Below are 10459 nucleotides of genomic sequence, written 5' to 3'. Positions count from 1 at the left end.
GATGTTATAGATTTTTTTTAAAGTTTTTTATTTATATATTTGAGAGAGACAGAGTGAGCAAGAGAGAGCACAAGCGGGGAGAAGGAAGGAGAAGCAGATTTCCCTGCTGAGCAGGGAGCCCTACACAGGACAAGATCCCAGGACCCTGAGATCATGACCTGAGCCAAAGGCAACCACCCAACCAACTGAGACACCCAGGTGCCCCGATGTTACAGATTATTTATCCTATCTTAACCTGGAGTGTCTTTTGAGGTGGTAGGGTCTGAATTATTAAATCTTTTTTGAGTTCAGGTGGAAAACCTACCCAGGCTATTCTGCTGGTGAATGATAAAGCTACAGAATCACCAAATACTTAGCATTTTGGGTTCTAGTATCCCTTCTTTGAGGGAACTGAAGGAGGAGAGAGAGCAGCTACAATAATTTCTCAGGGGCTACGTGGGAACCAGGCGCAGGCTTCGTGAATGTGATACATCCAAAAGATAGATTGCATGGAATGGTAGCATTTGTAGGTCACTTTTTCTGCCAGTGGAAATAGGGATAACTTCAACCATCTACCTCCGAGGTCTCAGGTGAAGATCAGACAAAATAATTTATGTATATTGATGTGCTTTGAAAACTGCCCCACTCTGGAGCAGACCACAAATCGTTCTTCTCTTTCTAAATGCCCCCAAGTTCACAATTCAAACAAAATGGAATTGAAGGGCCCTGCTGGATCAGAGAAAGCATAAATCACCATGTGCTGATTTACCAGGAAGGCTTTCTGCAGGAGGTGTAACTCCAAATGGCCCCTAAAGAGAGAGAAAGAAGATCCAGAGGCCACTGATGTGCCCAAATCGCTGCCACTGTCGTGTCCGCATCACCAGGTAAAGTACAAATCCACTTAGGGCACAGTCACAGTCAAAGGGGCTCCTGGAATCTTTCTGCTGACTTGCATGAATGCAAACTCTTATCCATAGAATAAAAGATGAAGTAAAATGCACCAGGAACCCCGGGTTCCAATGTTCACTCTTGTGGAGTATTTTCCTACATGGTAGGTCTACGTGGAATAAGTCCATACGAATCCCTGATTTACTGCCCTCTTAGTGACCAAATGTTTTGTGTTAACATTTATATCCCTCAGAGAGGAACATTTTGGGCAGATTATTGAACACTTAAATGTAATAAAGTGCCTTACGTTTCTGAGAAATTGTAATTCAATCAATACCGCAAATGCACGGAAATAAAGGAAAAAAGTTCAAGGCAGAGATAAAAAGGCAGAGTCTCCATTCATTCTCCACACACCATCTCGGCTCTCTCTCCAGAGGTAACTAATTCATTATTACTATTATTGCAGTTAAAAGGAAGAGCAGGAAGAAGGGGTGGGGGGAAGGAGATCAAGAGCAAAGATTTATGGAGTGGGAAGAGATCTCAGAGGTAATCTAGTAAGTGATTTGCTTAAATGTCATTCAGCTAGTTAGTGACAGAGCACAGACTGAACCTGAAATCCCCTGACCCTCCCTCTCCAGGTCCCTTCCAACACCACCACGTGGTTTGGGGAGAAGGAGCTCACAGGGCAGTCAGTGGAAAGGGTAAGGCCCAAAATCCCAGCCCCGGTCTCCTTAGATTCCCACCCCCTCCCCCTCTTTGAGATGCAAAACCCTCTCTCTTACACTTTGAACTGGCTTCCCTTAATCTTCTACCCCTTTCTATTCCAAACCACCAAAAGGAACTTCTCTGTGAGCTGTCTAAATCTTTACCGAGATACTCCCCTAGAGTTGTCTTTATTTGCTAGGGGAACATGGCTTGAACTCTCAGTTAAATATTTTTCAAGTTTAAGAATCGCTCATGTTATCTAGCACCTCGCACACGGTTTTTGGTTGCTAGTAAACACTTAGGGTTGAAATGGAATTTACCAAGTGGGAAAGAGGTGGCATATCTGATATCCCCCAATACAAATATTCAACCTAGCCACTAGACCGACAATGGAAGTGTCAACACGTTCTGAAAGGGGGCTCGTAAAACTATAAAGTTGAAGTTGTCTTCCCCATCCCAGAGTTTACAATCCAGTTGGGCGGATGGACAAAGCTCAATTATCTATCGTGGCCTCAGTGAAGATGTGATAATACCTCATCTCATTAGCATGTTAGCATATGCTATAAAATATGATAATTTTAAACTCAGATGAACGCTTTTTATTCTTTTTCTCTATAAAAGGCTGGGGTGGGGATCCAATTCATGACATTCCTATACAACAATGGGCACACTGTTTCCACATTGCTCATTCCAAAAGGCATTTCTGAAAGCTAGAGATAGATGCCTTTTAGAAAGTAGACCACATTTTCTGGCACAATACTTAATTTATTCTCCTTTGATGACATGCCTGGTGGAATGAAGGAAATGGGGGGGGGGGCGTTCCATAAAACCTGATGAGGCAGAATTATAACACAGATGGTATAACAGTTTATACAATATTAACAGCTCTTTTAATGTCAAGCTAGGACATATAAAGCCATCTGAGAGAGAACCAGCAGTGTGTCTCCTCTTCAGCTACATAGTTGAAGAAAAATCTAAGAAGCAAACATCAGAAACAATTCAGTTTGCAGGTTAGGAATTTAAACAGAAAAAGCTGCATTTGGATGTTCAAATGGTCGTTATCTGGTATCATGATTTGGGATCCCAGAGCAGGGGTGTGGGGGGGATGTTGAGAAAGTCTGTACCCATTTCCCCGTGGGGCAGCCAGGTTCCCTGGAACATCTGAGTAAGAGGCTGGTAGTTTATGTGTCTTTTCAGCTGGTATCATTAGATTGTAGTTGGAACAGAAGATGACTAGATTGTTGCATTTTTTGTAGCATCAGCCTCCCCAAACCCTCTTTCAGTGGCTTGCTCTGATGCTCCAGATCTTGGCAGTAAGAAGTCAGGATTTTGGGAAAGAGTCTGAAAAAAATAGGCACAGGCCATCAGCAGCAAAGTGCAAAGAAGGAAGATCATTGGTGAGGTGCTCCCAAGTACCACCACATTGTGGTGGCTCTGCCACTTTCACATATGATCTCATTTTAATCTTGGCAACAGCTGTATGGGACAATCAAGCTTGAAAATAATCCAAGGACTACTTAAGTTTCTTTCAGAATTGACCAAAATAGTGGTTTTCTTTATTCTGGCAGGGTGAAGATTAGTGATCATCTCAGGCAAGTTATTGAGGCGGGGGGCTCAGTTTCCTCATCTGTAAAATGAAGCGATTGGGTTAGATGCCTACTAAGGACCTTGCTGACCTAAAATATCGGCTCCAACTATTCTTTAAGAACTATTGTGCTATGTCATTTCAAGCTTTAATGCTGTTACATACAATAGTTCATCATAAACTTCGTGTCAAAAGGATGTAAGAATTTGACCAGGAGTCAGGCAAAATGAAAGGCAAATTGGAATTTGGGACTCCCCCACCACCACCCTCAGGATTTGTGCCAGTCTGTCAAATACTGGCGTTAACTTCTGAGGCTGCAAATACATGATAGTATTAAAGCAAGCAGAAATAATTTTAGAATTAATTTGCTAAGAGCTTTAGATCTTAAATATTAAGATTTTTGTGTAAATTCGCAACTTTGTTACTGGAGTTTAATCAAGTATAGAGATTAGGTTAAGAATGGTGGGGTTTGAATTGTAAATGAAATAGTTGAAATTGCAAGAAACCAAGGAACTCTAGAGCAAAACAAGTGTAAATAGGACACTTTGTTAAGGAACCAAAATATAAAATGTATCCTCTTAACTTTTATACTTAAATTTCTGATGCAGAAGTAAAAATCAAGTAGATATATGACACCCTCCCCCCCCCACCCAGCAGATTTTAAAGATGTTATAAACTACTATTTAAAGAAGAGCCTTTTGAAGCTTAATGAAGAGGGGGTAATTAGTTGAGGGGGGACTACGGCACATAAAAATTGGTCTTGCTTTTGTTAGGTGGTTAACCAAACGGATGGGGTCTATTTAATTTCTAGTTTGTTGATTATCCTTAGACACTAGATTTTTGAAAATACTTTGGGTTGAGGAATAAATATAAGGCTATTATTACATCTAGTGACCAATAAAAGGTGGAACATCCAAATAGACAATACGGTGTCAGAAGAAAAGGTGTATTTCTGATAACCGAAAAGCCATGATTAAAATATGTGAAGGAAGAAAACAAATTTTATTTTGGATCCAATTAAAGAAAGCCTCAGATAATATCATCAGATCTAGGGGTTGTTGACATTTTCAAGGTGTGTGTGTCTTACCCTTACTACTGTTCATCAAGATCTAGTGGTTTCCATGCTTTTGTTTCAATGATCTTTAAAGTAAAATTGCTAATGAAATAAATATGAAAGGATTTACAGATTAGTCAAGTATTACATTCTAAAAATATATTTTAACCCTAGATATTCACTGGGATTATTTGTCTTGCTGTTTCTCCAAAATCAACAAGCAGACTCTATATTTAAAATGGCTTTGTTTATTAGTCTTCATATCCTCCAAGGAAACACTGAACTTTGGTCTACTTAATTAATTAGAAAAAACATAAAAAGCTTTAAATGTTGCTGTACAGTATTTTTTTTGTAATACATACCAACATATCATGTTTGCTTCTTTAACCTTGAGTTCTGGGATACTTAAAACACATCCTATAATATTGTTATTTAGTTCAGCAAGTTTATCAATTTGATACCTAAACAGTTTCACAAATATGCAACCCACACTTGAATCATAATTTCCACATTTTCTCCTGGCTTTAATCTCTTAGCGCAGAAACCGTTTTGAGTCTTAAAGATGTTTTAATAAGTAGCAGCTATAGAAGAGGGATCACTAACAGCAATAAAGGAGCCGTTTGTCTTAGTGATGTGACTCATTTTTTAAATGGAGGGAGTAAAGTTTCAAGTTAATTCATGAGGGCTTGCAGAAGTGTGGGATGATACGCACAGATCACCCTTTTTCTGAGAGAATAAAAATACACACGGAGCCCCAAAGAGGGTGATAAATGATATGATTAGAAAAAATAAAACTCTGTCCTGCCATGTTTGATTTTTAAATCATGAGTCTTCCTGTTGACTTAGACACCCTTTCAAACCTTTCAAAAGTAAGCTAGATTACATTTGTTTCGAGAACAGAAAATCTCTCTTTCATTTTTAAAGTCGATGTGCTCCGTAGGCTGTATCTGTTGAAAGATTCCCTTTGACAGTGAGCGTCAGCCCTGTTATTTCGGTTGTTCCAAGCTTTCAGAGCAGTCCTTTCAGGCATCTGGATAATTCAACACATTTCACTGCGCCTTCCTCCTCAGCATGAAGAAGGCCAGACAATAGATCTACTTCCTTCAGCAATCACAAGTCAGGAGACAGTTAAAGGGAATCTCTCAGCTTAGCTGAGAACTACCAAGATGAGGATAAACGTTATCTTTGAGGAGGGAGGGGGGGGAGAGAAAAAATACCACTGTGATCTCTTTCCACATAGGTCGTCCTAGGATATCACCAGGCATTAGTTCAGTCCCAGCGGAGAGGCTATTAAATGACTTCAATTTTTCTCACTTTCAGTGAATAGTTGTGATCCAGGGCTTTAACTGCTTAATCGCGACAATTTCAGACAGCACACTTACTAAGTGTAAAACGATTATATCATTGGATCGCCTTTAAACACCGCGATTTGCTTGCTTTGGAAGCAAATGGTGTGGTGACACGTTTTTGGAGGTTGTGTTCCAGACCATGATTATTTTCATGTAGAAATGTAGAACGGAGCCAAGATGGACAAATTTAATCAGAAAAGTAATTGAAAAAAAGTGATGTGTGTAAAACGTTTTTGTTTTATAGCTTTTTCTTTGATTATAGTATTACAGTCTGCTAGCAATTTTATGGTTTGTAATACCAGAAGTTCCACTTCTAAGGTCACATAAACAGGAAAATCAAAGTGTTTCAAACAGAGTGTAAAAATACCTTTAACACTATTTAATCTTAATAGTGAATCACTTTAATGTCTACTGAGTCTATTCTCAAGGTAGGAGAATTAATTCAAGAAAAAATTTTCTACTGATGGATGGCAGGCTCTTTTTATATCTTTTCAATATTTGCATAAGTATTTTGTTTTAAAATATTTGACCTGTAAAACATACTTTGTTAGTGAGAGGAAACAGTTTTAGCATACTACTGAGAAGCAAAGATCCACAGAACAGTGTAATTTTAAAGCACTGCTTATTAACCAATGAGTTCCATGTTGTGTTAGTACCAACATACCTCATCTGATTTCTATAAGATGTACTTTCATTCTATTGTAATTTAATTATTCTTGCCATTCAAAATAAGATTAACTCATTAATAAACCCAAGAAATGTTTGTAAATAATGAAACACTTATTCCTAAAAAAAAATCAAAGTTAGCCAAGACCAGTTTAGAGAGGTAAGGCTTACTAATGAATGAGATTTAATAAAATGTGTATTTTAAACTTAGTCACTTTTCAGAAAGTCCATCCATCTCTTGCTGCCATTTGATCTTCGAACAAGTGAGATTGGGATAAATATATTTTTACTTTTTGCATTTTTCAACCAAATTGTATTAACTGTGCATGTCCAATTAGTGAAATTTTCTGCTTCTTACCAAGGGGTACATCTTTTGAAATTGATACTTAATTCACATTGACACTACTTAGTTGAAGATGTATTGTTTATGTTATTTACATGATTTATGTTGGTACATGCTATTGAAAAGAAATCCCATTCAGAAGTTCGTTGTTCACTCTAACTTTTCCCCTGTTTTGCTGACATGTATTCATAAACAAATGAAGGTCTGGTAAATAAAAAGATTCACATTACTTTTTTTTTAGGTTTTTTAATCTTAATATTGTTACCATTCAAAACAAGACTGATGCATTTTCAAAAATATGAAACATTTGTGAATACAACATTTATTTTTGTTTTTCATAAAAGCAAAGTTAATGAAGACCAGTATGATCTGAATCTAATGAAATTACAGTCCCTGTCCTAGTATCCAATAGCAAAATAGCATTTGAAATATTTTCTCCCCGGACCTTTCCCCATTTTGTTCAGTGAGAGTTCTCATCTGCTGGCTTTGTTTTAGGCCTCATGGGCATAGTACACTCACACACTCACACAGACCTACACAAATGTTGCAGAACACATATTGCAGGAAGACACTGCATTCTTGATCCCAGGCAAAACTAGAGCATAAGAGGCCTTAGCTGCAAATGTAGTCCAAAAAAATTAAAGTAGTAAATACACATAGAACAAAAGCTCTATTCTAGTTGTGCAAGGAACATAATACTCTTAAATTACTTTCTGGTTTCCATGGGGACCTTTTTGTTCTAAGATACCAATCATTAGGTTTAACAGAGCCACTTAATATTATTTCTAAATCAAGTGAAACGATTTCTCAACTGGGTAAAATGTCAATTACTGGTAGTATTTTTAAAGGTGCTAAAATCCAAACTACTTGGGAACGCTGCTCTATGGGCACAATTAAATCTAGAGGTCAGTATAGAGGAGCCCCTCCTCCCCTCTTCAGGCAGATAAAAGCTCAAAGCATCTCTATTTTGGGGGGGACTACTTTACAGGATATCCGCTTTTAAAATTCATTCTAAACTCAAAATAGTGGCAAGAATTTTAAATTGCGATGAGAATTCTCAGGCTCACAAAAGATATGTTCCCCCTCCCTTGGGCCAGTTTTGATACCTTTCTCACACATTCTTATAGAACATCTGGGCTTCTGTGTAAGCATATGTTCTATATGATATATCTAGATAAACACACACACACACACACAGGCCAATCTGTTTGGGCGTAAATGATGTGCCTGGGGCTAGGAGATGTGGCTCCTTTATTTTGCAGAATGCCTAAGTATTGTTTGTCTCACAATACTGGGAGCGGAGCAGGAGCCTGGTGGGAGCCTGGAGCCTTAAGCCCTGGGCTGTGGTCTGGGGGAGGGGATGGGGTTGCGGGGTCACAAGCTCTTAGCTTTTAGCCTCAGCATGACCACAAGTTTTAAAGCATGAAGGGATCACGTGCTTTTCTTTGAGCTGTTAGTTATTCTGACTTTTTGGGTGTGTGTGTGTGTGTGTGTGAAATGCTTTGTTCTTTAGCTTTTTTTGACTGTCTAGGTATTTTGGCTGATGATTACTGTTTTTTTTTTTTTTCAAAAGAAAAAAAGACAAAAATAAATTACTTCGTGTGTCAAAGTGTCCTCGTTTTTAAAATAACCAATATCTTGTACTTAATTTTACCTTGCGTTAGGCAGGTAGTGAGATGGAATAAATTATTTTCGCCAGTTGGGAACTTGATCCAGACATTCTATATGTTGCAAGCCTTTAAAAAAAGTTAAGAACAAGAAAATATCCTGGTAAAGCAATCTCAAAATACCTTATTCCGGGTATTGTTCTGGCTTTAAAGGGAAGGAGGGGTGGGGGGAGGAGGGGTAGGAGTTGGGGGGGGCGAGTAGGAAGACTCTGGGAGGATGTCTTGTTTAATGAACTGTTTAAAACTTTTGGAAAATTTTAAGCTAGTGAAATCCCTCAATATGGTATTTCCATTTGAAAGCCTCTACTTAAATATTTCACTTTTGGGGAGCTACTTCTGCTTGTTTCCCCTTAATGGGATGATTTCATCTTTTCCAACTCCCTTCGGTCTCTCAAACCAAGACGCATAGAGTAGGAACGTCAAATTAAGACTTTTGATGATAATGAGATTTATCTGGGAACATTTTCCCAAATCAGGGTAATGGGTCTTTTTGTTCTGATGGTGAAGAGGATGAGGATATGTTTACTCATTGACCGGGAGCTCTGGCTGCAGCTGCAGGACACAATTAATTATGCTAATAGTTTGTGAGGAGCGGATGTAACTCCCCCACCCCCCGTTTTCTGGGGGGGGGGGGAGTTTGGCAAAAGGGGAAGGAGACGCCCTGGGGTCGGATCACATGATATTATCTTCGCGCCACTTTTGCAAAAACCCTTTTTTCCTCCTGGTTTTGCTGGAGCTCAAAGGTACTGTTCTTATCTTGCTTTAATAAAAGGTTTCTTAAAGTCGGGCTTAAGCTCCCTTCCCTCCCCCTCCTCTTCAGTCCACTGCCTAGTAGTTACCATTAAAGGTCGAAAGTCGCATTGCATTCGGTGCCATCGCACAGGAGGGGTCTGGCTGGATGGTAAACTTGGGGCTGCGTAGTTTCCAGAAAGTACCGGACGCGCCGGGGTGGGCGGCAAGGTCGGTCTGCGCGTTTTCTGTAAAGGGGAGAAAGCCCACCTGTAGCGGTGACTCCTGCTGGAGAACTGAGTGTGGCTTGCGTGGCATCCGCCGCGGAGTCCCCAGGGGCGCTGGCCGTTCGGGTCGCACCCCGTCGCGGGCCAGGGGCGGGAGAGGTCAGGCTTTTGTGATCGGCTTGCCTGAGCCACTACTGTGCACCAGGTCGAGAGTCACATGGCGCCCTTGTCCTCTTCTGGGCTTTGGGGCTGCGTAACAGTCGTGGAGAGGGAAGGGTCCGCCTTCGTTTGGCACCCCCGTCCGTCCTTCCCCCCGCGGGCCTTCCAGCGCTCCTCACCCCGGGCCCCTCCGGCTCGCCGCCCGCCGCAACTTGCTCCCGCGCCACCCCCTCCCCGCCCCCCGAACTCCGTCCGGCGCCCGTGTCCGCCTGGGTAGTGGAGTAGGTACAGTGTGACGAGCGCATTTTGCCCGGTGTTCCAAGTCTGGTATGCACCGTCCCATCTTTATTGTGCTTCTGAAACTGAGCCATCGTCCTACTTTTCAGAGTGTACTTGGGCTTTGGCCTTTAAGCAGTCCGCCCTCAATTGGTTCTCATTAGCCGCGGAATGAGAAGAGAAAGCAAGATAATTGCACCGTATCTTCCTTGCATTTGTGCGTGTACTCGGTGGCAGCTACCGTTAGCGATGCCTGCCAAGAAGCCCTGATTTAGTGGCTGAGGCGGGGCGGCGGGGGGGGGGGCGCCTGGCAAAGGCGAAATCCTCCGAACAGTAGCACAAGGTGCCAGAGGTTAAAACTTTCACATGTGCAGAGGGTGGAAATGCTGCGTCTGTGTTTCTTTCCTCTCCGGGCCTTCGGAACACTTTCAGTCTAGCGGCGGGGCGGCGCGCATGCGCGCGCCGGGTGGGGGACACCCCGGTCCCACGGCTCCGTGGGCCTCGTCGTCTGTCTCCGGTGGGGGGATGGGGCGAGCGCCGGCGGAGCGGACGGGGTGGCGGCGAGCGCGCGGCCCTGGGCTCCGCGCCGGCGGCACCGCCTTTAAATAAAGCCTGCGGCTCGGGGCAGCGGGGGAGATGCCGGCTGCGCCCGCCCGGCCCGTGGGTAAGTGCGCCTCGGTGGGGTTTGCGTTGTGGCGGGGTGGGGGTTCCGTTTCCTAATTCCTGTGCGGCCGGGTGGGCGGGGGCGGGCTTTTTTCCCTGGGCTATTAAAGGCGGAGGGGCGGGCTTTTCCCAGGGATATAGCTCCGGACTGAGGGCCGAGGGCACCGAG

The 10459-nt window shown here is 42.1% G+C and overlaps 1 long non-coding RNA gene across 1 annotated transcript; it reads right to left on the bottom strand.

The window, feature by feature from the left end:
* Positions 1–2341: 2341 nt before the first annotated feature.
* Positions 2342–10016, bottom strand: LOC121483076. Its single transcript, XR_005985687.1, has 3 exons — positions 9076–10016; positions 8224–8305; positions 2342–3199 (listed from the first exon to the last, which is right to left on the bottom strand). It is a non-coding gene; the product is annotated as an uncharacterized LOC121483076 (long non-coding RNA).
* Positions 10017–10459: the final 443 nt, after the last annotated feature.

The sequence above is a fragment of the Vulpes lagopus genome, chromosome X (genome assembly GCF_018345385.1).
Source record: "Vulpes lagopus strain Blue_001 chromosome X, ASM1834538v1, whole genome shotgun sequence".
NCBI classification, from domain to species: Eukaryota; Metazoa; Chordata; class Mammalia; order Carnivora; family Canidae; genus Vulpes; species Vulpes lagopus.
This window is presented reverse-complemented; position numbering and strand designations above follow the sequence as displayed.